The following is a 12677-nucleotide window of genomic DNA, read 5'->3' as shown; positions in this document are numbered from 1 at the left end:
GCAGGATCTGCTTACCCTTCCGGAGCACCTGAGATCACCCCTAGTTTTTGGTGGGGTTCGTGTTGTTTATTCTTTAGTTTTCTATGTTGTGTCGTGTGTACTATTGTTTTTCTATTTGTCTTTTTCATTTTTAGCCATGGAGTTGTCAGTTTGTTTTAGATTTATGAGTTTGACTGTCCCTTTGGTATCTTTCGTCCCTCTTTTATGCATCAGTAATGATACTAATGACATTGTAACATTCCCAATTTCCATTTTCCATTTAATTCATCACTCTGGTCATTCAATAGTGTGTATGCAAACATGCTATAGAACAAATATTTGTCATCTAGCAACATCTCTACTTTCACAAAAATTAAGAAGGGACTGCAGGATCTGAAAACTTGAACTCTTTCGGGTTGAAGTAAAACATTGATGCATTGATGTTTTATCAAGTCTATCTGACACCCCTGGGTTGCTACGGATTACTTTCTGTTCTGCTTTTCGTCATATACCTTACTAGTTTAATCTTCAGGTCAAATTTGCCTGATGGAGTTTATAATCATTATTTCAATTTATAAACTGGACATTTAAGAAAAATGTGGGATATGTCATGTCAGTTAAAGAGGACTGACAACTGAGGTTATGAAACCTACGGTTACCGTCATAAACCTTCTCCTCAAAAGTCATGCATTTAAGTTGTTGCATGTACTTGGTGTGTATTGTTAGAATTATGTCGTATTGTTGTTTAAACAATGTTTTATGTTTTGACATTATTCCAGTTCAATCGCTTTGTATTTCGATTGATTTTGTGTTGACATCCTCAATAGCTTTCTTTTCAAAACTTATTAAATGGTGTCTATCAATAAACAGGAACATAAGAAAACGTTGTCAACCAAAGAAAAGCCCAGGTTGATAATGTTTATTCGAGGGGTAACAATCTTCTGTAATACCCTTTTAGCTATGTGTTATCTAATTTATCATTCTGAATGTTCAGCCATTATTGTCTTTTTAGTTTAAGATTCATATTAGTTTACTATGAAGTCGTGTACAAACAATGTAACAAAGTAACCGTCTTTAGAAAAACCTTAAAATTTAAGCAAGATGCGTCTTTTATACTTACATTCTAGGATAAAGATCTGAGGCCAAAACATAGAATTCGAGCATTTTCTTTAAAACTTTTGATGTAAAGGAGTAGGTCCGGTAAGGACCGAATTTGGCCTCAATTTTCAAGTTCATTTAACGCAAGAATTTAGACACTTTTTAAACACTTAAGTGTCTATTTCAATTGATTCGATTAGTTAATGTGATAGATTTTAACTGATTTAGTCATTAAAAACGCTCCGATTGAAGCTACAATATGAAAAATCTATCAAATATGCCAAAAAACGTCACTTTTCAGATGGTTTTTGTCAAAATTGTCAGTGGCCGCATCCCTGTTCATCATCAACCTTTATATATTATGTATTATCATCAAATACAACTAACATTTCAATATTATGAATGAACACGAATGCGGCCACTTTCATTTAAGACGGAAACCGTCTTAAATTTAACTATAATGCTAAAATTTTGAAGATTTCAGTAATTTAGCATGACTTAATGATGCTAGAACCCAAGATATGTGCATTGTATTGTCAAAAAAAAAACATATTTATGTAGCAGAAACATTCTACCTTCCAATAAAAAACGTTAACATTACATTTTCACAATTTTGTAAAACTGCTATATTTTGGGGCCAAAAAGGGGTCTTACTGAACCTACTCCTTTAGTTCATTTATCTTTAAATTGTCAATTTTGACTGGTCTACACGAGAGATGACATCAAACATATTCTTCCGCTGAGCCATGGGATAGAGTAAATAAGCTACCTCGTATAAGCCAATCAACATATGACATTTTAATGTGAAGTATAATAATACCAAATGTTAAGATAAGCAAAGATCCCATTTGTCGAGCAATCAGGATCTAGTAGGCGAAGTTTCATTTTGTGGATACAGCAATTGATTTGAAATTATCAATGCTGTTAAAAGATAGATATGTTGTAATTTGTGTTGTGTATATGTCTGTTTCGTGTAAGAATGGATTGTGTTCATTACAGTGCCTGTCTAGACAAGAACAGTGACAAAATGTTATTTCGTGTAAACGATATGCCTTTTTCATTAGATTCAAAATGACTTAATTATGTGTCGACAATATTCCTAATATCAGTTACAAATGTATAAATTATATTTTTTTTTTCAAATGTAGGTAAAAGAAATTAAATATATCCAGATGTAATTAGAAAATGTCAATAAAAAAAGCTAAATACACCATGACTGGAAAAAAGGCAAAACATGAATAATTGTGAACTAACAAAATAAGACTGATGATAAATAGGAAGCGACTAAATCGGACCTAAAATCGCATCGCACTTGTAGGATATTAAAAGACGTATTTACACTTGTATGCAAATGTGTCCGCCATTACGTACATTCACACAGGTTCCAGTAAACTTTGCCATCATAATTTTAAAACATTGACGTCACAATTAAAAAGTTATTGTTGTTTGATGTCAGGAGGTTATTCGGAGTAGATCTGAGGTCATTCGGAGGCAAAATTCAGCTAAATACCATGTGTAAATACGTTTATTGAATCGTCATTACACCACGTTTCATCCTTTTTCTCTGATGATAGAAAGAATGATTTTCAGGTTATTACATAAAATATTCTTCAGTTGGTAATAATAAACACTGGGTATCAATGGTATCGGAAATAGGTATAAGAGGGAGGAAACATTTCTATTATTTAAAATCGCAAAGCAAATCTTGAGCATTTTTATTTTAGGAAGTAGTTTTCTAACGACGTACACAGCTACTTTTGCACAGGTACTATTGCTGTACTTAAAGTCTGTAGTACTGGAAATTTACTTGTAATATTCAATACTCTTTCTTTACTCTTGAATTATTGTAATATTTAGGTACTTGTATTTTCCAGTACTTGATTTGTACTTAAAATATTGGTACAAAACTAATTAATACCAACAATGATCGCAGTATTCCATATTTGAACATCATAACTTTATGAGATTTGAAACTTTCAAATTGCGGAAAATGTAACCGTGCAACCACAAATCTGTAGTCCTTAAATTTCAAGTACGAATCAAGTTCTATAAAATACAGGTACCTAAATATTACAATAATTCTTAAGTAACAAAATAGTGCTGAATATTAAAAGTAGATTCCAGTACTACAGATTTTTGGTACATAAATAGTACCTATGCAAAAGTAGCTGTGTAGTTCTTAGTAAAACTTCAACTGACTAATAGATCCATTCGTATGTAAACTGGTACAAAATGTATTGACAGATTAATTCACAATCCTATCATATATTGCAATATTAAAAATATGATAAGTTAAATTAAGTAATCGCAAATGAAAGTAACTTTCACTTCGCTATCATAAACGAGTAAGAATATGTTGTCCATTCGTTTGATGTGTTTGTGCTTTTGATTTTGCCATTTGATTGGGGAGTTTCCGTTTTGAATTTTCCTCGGAGTTCAGTATTTTTGTGATTTAACTTTTCAGACAGCATAAGGCTTTTCTAACTCAGAAACAGATTACGTTAGATGTACTTGGCTTAACTTTTAGGAATTTTAGCCCTCAAATGCTCTTCAACTGCGTACTTTATTTGGCATTTTTAACTTTTTTGATTAATTTTTTATGAGTCTTTTGTAGACAAAATGCGCGTCTGCCGCACATATACAATTTCAATTCTGGTATCTTTGATGAGTTTATTTGACAATGCTAATTAAAATATGTCAGCTTCGATTTATGAGTTTGACTGTCTCTCTGGTATCTTTCGTCCCTCTTTTACACTAATTTTCACAAAATTTACTTACTATAAGGACACACCCATTAAGGTATGTAGGGTTATAAACATTTCTAATAAACTTGGCATAGAAGCTACGACAAGAGTCAGTACGCCAGACGTACATTTCGTCTATAAAAGACTCATCAATGACACTCGAATAAAAAAAAATTTAAAAGTCAAATAAAGTACGATGTTGAAGAGCGTTGAGTGAAAATAGTATTGTATATTTGAATGAAATATCTGCCACATTTCTCCGTTTTGAGACGTCGCTATTTCTATCCAGGTCCAGTTCAGCATCAATATGAGCACAACTCACATATTTGAGAAGTCGAATGGAAAATCTTTAACGAGTCATAAAGAAAGAATCAGATAAATATGGTTTGATAAAAAAAATTCCCTGATTTATAATACTAACTAATGATGATCCCATTTAAATATGCAAGCTTATAAAAGTCCTGACAAGATTTACTATCTATAATTAACATGAGAAAGGCTATATCAATTTTGAAAAGGTTTACTTTCAAAAGAAAAATTAAGAAAATGGCAAATTTAAAAGCTCAAACACAGCAAACAAATGGACAACGACAGTCATATTCCTGACTATGTACAAAGAGATATTATGTGGATGAAACCTTATTTTTATAAGGTTAACTATCTCAGAACAAGCCCATAAACATATGTTGGATAACACAAAGATTTCCAATCTTAGGACAAACTAATTCCCAAATCTAAGGTAATAATAGTTTAGTTTTAGAAAAAGTATATTTTTCTGATAACAAACCTTTTAACATATGAAAGGTTTCAATAGTTATAACAAGGTTTACTATAAAATGAAAAACCATCACCATGTGTAGTGTTGTGCTAGTTTGTATATGTTTTTACTATCAAGGGGCACCCCTTTAACATATGTTTATAAGGTAACCCATTATCATTTGTATTGTTACACTAATTTTGACTAAAAAAAAGTAAAATCACAAAAATACTGAACTCAGAGGAAAATCTAATCGGAAAGTCCATAATCACATGGCAAAGTCAAATGACAAAACGCATCAAAAACAAATGGACAACAACTGTTATATTCCTGACTTGGTACAGGCATTTTCAAATGTAGAACATGGTGGATTAAACCTGAGTTCTATCAAAGGTCAAAATGTGACATGAATTAGATTGAAGGTTTCAATTAAATTATTCCACATAGAATATATGATTATTGGTAAACACTATGTACATTTTTATAAGCTATACTTTGAAAACATAGATAACGGGATTTTTTCGGAGTTTTTCTGAATTATTGTTGATTCCAGAACTAAACACAGCCACCGATATCACAAGAAAAGCTCCTGAAAATATTATTATTTCATCATAACAAATGACCACATTCTGTGTCATTGAATCTCAATTGCATGGTCTAAAGACAAATAACCAAAAAGTGTTAAAATAAACATTCCCTTTGCCAGACCATTCATTTTGTAACTTTATTTGTAAATTTTCTGTCCAAATCACAATTAACATGCACTGCTGCTTGTGATGGTGAGATATAGTACCTATAGAAATTCCGTTGTGATTTTCGCGTGGGGGATAAGAAAAAAAAACAATGGTGTATGCTAGTAGCCATAAATACAAATATATATGTAGATATCCGGTTGTCAAATCAAATAAAACTAGTAAGGACCTCATCAAGATCTTTTTCTGATTTACAAGGATTAGTCTATTTGTTTGAATAAAGAGTTTGAGTTATTACTCGTTGCTGAAAGCTATACGCTGACCTCTAGTTGTTAATTTCTGTGTCATTTGGTCTCTTGTGAAGAGTTGTCTCATTGGTAATCATACTACATCTTCTTATTTCATGGACCACATACTTACCTAATGTACTGCCGTTTTTTAATCATTATGTTGTAATGCAATGTAATGCAATATATGACATGGTTGTATCTTAGAAAATTATAATTTATGCACCAGGTTTAAGAATTTAGAGTTTAGATCAACAACAAAAACATAAGTACGCTGCATCCACAGCATAGTACCGTATCTTACATTTTGGTACATCTTAATATTTAAAATAAATACCTGTTACAAAGCATCCAATTACAGTTCGACATTGACGATGACTGTTTCCTGTTCCTCTAGATATAAACCAGAGCAGCATAATTGTCATCGAAACACCACTAATAAACCCTCCAGCTGCAAATACTCGTGTTGCTATCCAGTAACCTGCAAATGACAAAATAAACATGTAATATCCTGTTTGATCGTGTACCTGGCTTTTGATACAGAGATATATCGCTTGTATACAATTGAAATAGATAAATTTGTAGAGGGTTCTGAGCAAACATGTGGCATTGTAATGTTAACTGTAAAAAGTAAATCATGGAGGTTCTGTTTTCGTTTTTAAATATAGGTAATACTGTACGATTTGTTTAAATAAACACTTATTGGAAATGTAGTTCAAAGAATTCCTCCTAGAAAAAAAAAGGAAAATTAACATTTTTAAAGGGAAAAATTAATTTAATTTATGTTTTTAACAATAAATAAAATTGGGAATGGAAATGGGGAATGTGTCAAAGAGACAACAACCCGACCAAATAAAAAACAACAGCAGAGGGTCACCAACAGGTCTTCAATGTAGCGAGAAATTCCCGCACCCGGAGGCGTCCTTCAGCTGGCCCCTAAACGAATATATACTAGCCCAGTGATAATGAACGCCATACTAATTTCCAAATTGTACACAAGAAACTAAAATTAAAATAATACAAGACTAACAAAGGCCAGAGGCTCCTGACTTGGGACAGGCGCAAAAATGCGGCGGGGTTAAACATGTTTGTGAGATCTCAACCCTCCCCCTATACCTCTAACCAATGTAGTAAAGTAAACGCATAACAATACGCACATTAAAATTCAGTTCAAGAGAAATCCGAGTCTGATGTCAGAAGATGTAACCAAAGAAAATAAACAAAATGACAATAATACATAAATAACAACAGACTACTAGCAGTTAACTGACATGCCAGCTCCAGACTTCAATTAAACTGACTGAAAGATTATGATCTCATCATATGAACATCAGGCACAATCCTTCCCGTTAGGGGTTTAGTATCATACCATCATAACATATATGAGAAGAACATAATCCGTGTCATGCCAACAACTGTTTTTAGAATAAATGTGTTTAGTTCCGATGCAAAGACCTTATCAGTGACTCAATATTAACGCCAAAATATGCAATCTTTAATGACTTGACAACAGTATCGTAATTATATCCCTTCTTAATAAGTCTATTCAAAGGTTTTGTAAGTTTCTGAGGTGAATACTGACATCTTTGTGCTTTATAAAGAATATTACCATAAAAAATTGGATGTGAAATACCTGAACGTATTAGAAGTCTGCATGTTGAGCTATATTTACGAATGATGTCTTTATACCGATGATAAAATTTAGTAAATGTTTTGACTAGTTTGTGATATCGAAAACCCTGGTGTAATAATTTTTCAGTAATACATAAATTTCTCTCGTTAAAATCTAAAACATTGTTACATATACGAGCGAATCGTACAAGGTGAGATATATAAACACCCTAAGATGGTGACAAGGGAACGTCACCATCTAAAAACGGATAATTAACGATAGGAAATGAAAAATCATCCCTTTTATCATAAATTTTAGTATTCAGCTTTCCATTAGTGATATAGATATCAAGATCGAGAAAAGGGCAGTGGTCATTGTTAGTATTAGCTTTATTTAAAGTAAGTTCAACAGGATAAATTTCATTAATATACATACTGAAGTCGTCATTATTGAGAGCCAAAATATCATCCAAATATCTAAAAGTATTATTAAATTTGTTTATCAGATGTTGTTTCGATGGGTCTTTGCTTATTTTTGTCATAAATTGTAACTCATAACAATATAAAAACATGTCCGCAATAAGTGGTGCACAGTTATTCCCCATTGGAATTCCGATAATCTGACGATATACGGAATCCCCAAAGCGAACAAAAATGTTATCTAGTAAATATTCAAGTGCATATATAGTATCAAAGCATGTCCAATTAACATAGTTTTTTTGTTTATTGCTACTAAAAAATGACCTAAAAGAGTTTGAACATATATATTCACATTCTGATTTTTTGAATGCCCATTTAATAAGGTGTGTGAATTTTTTCTTAATGAGAATGTGAGGCAATGTGGTATACAGGGTAGAAAAATCAAAACTTTGAACAGATTCAAAATCACCAATATAAGCATGCAATTTATCAAGTACTTCCAACGAGTTCTTGACACTCCAAAAGTAATTTATTCCACTATTTTCGAAGGCCTTATTTGAACAATTTATTATCAGGTTTTTAATTGTACCAAGTGTGCTGGTAAGAAGAATAGACAATTTAGTAGTTGAACAATGGCTTGAAGACGAAATAAATCTATATTTGTAAGGGGTTTTGTGTAGCTTCGGAAGCCAATACATAGTTGGGACTTTCATTGTATTTGGCTCTGCTTGTAAAGCGGTGGCTAAAAGTTTATGTTTGTTACAGATTTCGTTTTCTGAAAATGGAGTCAGTTGGGATGTTGGTGAATTGGTGATTTCCTTTTTCAGAACCTCAATGTAAAATTTACGTCAAACAATAATAATATTATTAGCAGCTTTATCTGCCGGGACAAAAACAAATTCCTTGGCTAGTTCTTTTAGTTTATGTTTGATACGAGAAATAGGTTTATTGTGGTTATTGTTTATAGTAAAATGTTCTTTAAAATGTTGAATACGTATATCAACTATCTTCATTACTGAATTAAAAAAAGAGTCCAAAGATTTTTTGTCAGCTTTTTCCCGTTTTATCCATTTCATACAGTAAGTATGGAGTGAGTCGTGGATGATATTACGACACTCATTCCAATTAATAATTGACGGGGGACGATATTTAGGTCCTTTACTGAGGAATGATTTTAACTCTCGGTCTTGAACGATGTTAAGATCTCCTGTTATAACATGGGAAATGGGTCCATAAATATATTCGGAATTACTGCAATTACATGAAGTAGGTGTATTTTTACTGATTTTAACATCTTTACACAATTGACTATAATTAAACACAAATTTCCTGGTAGATTTCTTGTAAATATAACAAATAAGAGGTAGCTCAGTATTGTCAAAATATCCAGGAATTTGTTTTTTAACAGAATGGTCGTTAAATATACCGGCAATATTTACAAAATCAAAGCCTTTATTGACATACTTAATTTTAATAAAATGTTTTTATGATCTTCAGGGCGATCAATTTTGGGAAATAATTTAGAATAACAATATGCCATAATAATTTGAACAATTTCATACTTAGGACTGCTATATGAAATTGTGTTGCAATCCTCCAAATTTTATTTAACTTATTAACCGGTAACGAACAGAGTTTTGTTAACAGATAATGTCTGCCGTTGTTTTTTGAAATAGAAATTAGGTCCGAAATATTGGTATGATTGGCCCGAAATTTTCTTTGATTGCGATTTGTTCTACGGCCGTGAGAACGTTTTTAAGACTGGTTCTTATTTTGGCTTTTGAAGTCGCCTGACAATTTAATTTTTAAGATATATGATAATTTTGGTATTTTACTCCAAAGTTATATCTACTCCATGTTAACCAAGTAATGTCGTGGATCGGATCCTAGGACACAGGTTTTAAAAGAGATTCTTCGAGAATGATTGTTGAAAAATTTGGTTCCTATTTTGCTTCGTAATTTAAAGCGAATCATATTATCTACATGAAACATACATGTATATAAGATAGAGCCGTAGTGAAAGCTGAATGCATTTTCCATTTCTGATGTCTTAACATTTAAACAAAATAAATGCTAATTTTCTGTTAATCTTACCACTAATCTTATTAGCTTTTTCGTATAAATCTCTCTCCCAGATATATTGGTATATTTTCTCGGATCCTAACTCAGCAAGTAATCCTAAATCAATACAACCCTTATCCTCGATGCACCATTGCCAGAGTCCTAGGTAATGATTTGTTTCAAGCAAATCAACTTCCAATTTGCTTGATTTAATGGATACATTGGAGGCAAAATCTTCATATACACTGATAGTCAGCCAGAAAGGTGTGGCGAATCTTCATATACACTGATAGTCAGTCAGAAAGGTGTGGCGAATCTTCATATACACTGATAGTCAGCCAGAAAGGTGTGGCGAATCTTCATATACACTGATAGTCAGCCAGAAAGGTGTGGCGAATCTTCATATACACTGATAGTCAGTCAGAAAGGTGTGGCGAATCTTCATATACACTGATAGTCAGCCAGAAAGGTGTGGCGAATCTTCATATACACTGATAGTCAGCCAGAAAGGTGTGGCGAATCTTCATATACACTGATAGTCAGCCAGAAAGGTGTGGCGAATCTTCATATACACTGATAGTCAGCCAGAAAGGTGTGGCGAATCCAAGAATTAAAGTAATGTTGCAGTAAATGTTAAAACGAACAGACATTTGTTTAAAAATGTAAGTTTTTCCAACTTTCAACATACGCCATGATTTAGCAATAAACCAAGACCTGAAGTGTATTCGGAATCCTATTGACATATTATCTATTCATTGGACATTTAGTTTGAAATTTGTCCATCAGCATTGTTTAGAAAGAAGTAGATCAATGAATTTCACTTGTACAATTAAGAGTTTCCGGATATGCGATAGATTGCGATATGTATTTCCTATTATTAAATGATATGAGCAAATAAGCCCTAATACGGATAAATCAGCATGTGCAATACTAAAAACGTTCCACTGTCGATATAAATCAAGAGTTAATATTGCTCTTCGAACAGGGCCAATACGGAAAAAAACAGGGCCAATACAGAAAAAAGCGGGAAAAAAGTCGTATTAGCCCTAGGGCTAATACAGGACGTTCACTTCCGGTTTTCAATTTTCTTACGCCATTACTTTACTCTTGAAGTATCGTTATGCATAAAAACATTTGTATAATATTTTTTAAATTAAAGTCATAAAATAAACAGGTTAAATGATGTGCAATGTTTTGTAATGTCTTAATGTTTTCAAACGGAAAAAACAGGGCAAATACAGAAAAAAAAGCGGGAAAAAAGCTGTATTGGCCCATTGGCTAATACGGGACGTTCACTTCCGGTTTTTAATTCTCTTATAATCATTTAATAAAAGTGTTATGAACTGGCTGTTTCTGTATTGGCACTGGTATAGATTCTCGGTCAGCTGTATTGGCCCTCGACCCTACGGGTCTCGAGGCCAATACAGCAAACCTTGAATCTATACCAGTGCCAATACAGAAACAGCCAGTTAATAACACTATATTATTTCCTTGTCCACTCCATAGGCATACAAAAGACCTTTTTTCTAACAACAAAAAAGACACAAAAGAAAAAAATTTTTTATTACATGAAAGAAAACAGCCCCGTGATGTAAAACTATTAGAAACTAACAATTGTCATAGCATCTCTTGTTAATATAACAATGCTAAACGGAAACACTGAATTATGGATTAGTTTGTTGAGTGGGTATAGTGGGTATATTTTACCAAATCCATCCATCCAAAAATTAAATTTAATTCGAAAAACATGTTCATGCATGATTGACTATGCTATGACACCACGCATGAATAATATCACTTCAATGCATCATCAGTCGTATCTGTATAATAATGTTATATCACTGCATCCTCAATGATACCTGTATTTAAATCACCGTATATAAAACACCACAAGACTCAGTGTCAAATTGATTTGGTGATAGAATCAACCAAATGGGATTAAAAACAGTTCGACACAAATTTATTGATGACAGAAGCTGTTTCAACTATTGACGACGTAAAAAAAAACAGGAATACGACTACAGCAAGAGACATTCGTTCATATCCTGGAAAAGTGTAAACAAATCAAAATTAACAGAAACATATGCTTAAAACAGTGAACAGGGAGTAAATTGTTTCTTCATTCTTTTATTGAACATCACTAAACTTCATGCATTTTGACAACCTTCATGTCATTCATGGAGAAAAAGTTTCTAACTACAGTTTTGATCTATTTTTTTTTGTCGAGGTTTTAAAGGAAATAATGGAACAGAAAAGACAGAAACATGTTCTCTAGGTAATTTCTACGCAACATTTCCCTGAATGCATCCGGCGTTATTTGTTTGAAAGATCATCGTTATACTATAGTTAACCGAACTTACTAAACAAATGAGGCAAAATATAGATAAAAGAAGTTAAAAATACCAAGACACAATTACTAATTGAATTAGAGAAACTTAATAAGAAAAGATGAAAATACCATGACTGAAAAATAGACAACCAAGAATGATTGTGAATACAAAACAAATACTTAAAAATAGAAAGCCACTAAATGGGACCTTAAATTACACCGCAATTGGTTTCCTTCCCCCTTACTTACATTCCCCTGCAAAATCATGCTGATTTTTGTTGTTAGAATAAAGTACGCAGAACTTCCGAAGGAGAAGTGTTACCTTCAACTGCAATATTATTTGCCAACGGAACAAAACTATCCAAATCCGTTATAGGATTAGGGACTTTCCGTTTTGAATTTTCCTCGGAGTTCAGATTTTTTTTTAATCTTACTTTTTTATATGTCTATGCACCTGTCCTGAATCAGAAGCCTGTCATTCAGTAGTTGTCGTTTGTTGGTGTGGTTCATAGGTATTCCTCCGTTTGTATATAGATTAGATCGTTGGTTTTCTAGTTTGAATTGTTTTTCACTAGTTATTTCGGGGTCATTTATAGCTTGCTGTTTGGTCTTGACAACACCCTGTGTTGAAGGACGTACAATGACCTGTAATTGTATTAACTTTAAATACATTATCAGGTTGGGAACAACCCTCTAAAT

Source organism: Mytilus edulis, chromosome 2 (assembly GCF_963676685.1).
Source record: "Mytilus edulis chromosome 2, xbMytEdul2.2, whole genome shotgun sequence".
Taxonomy (NCBI): Eukaryota; Metazoa; Mollusca; class Bivalvia; order Mytilida; family Mytilidae; genus Mytilus; species Mytilus edulis.
This window is presented reverse-complemented; position numbering follows the sequence as displayed.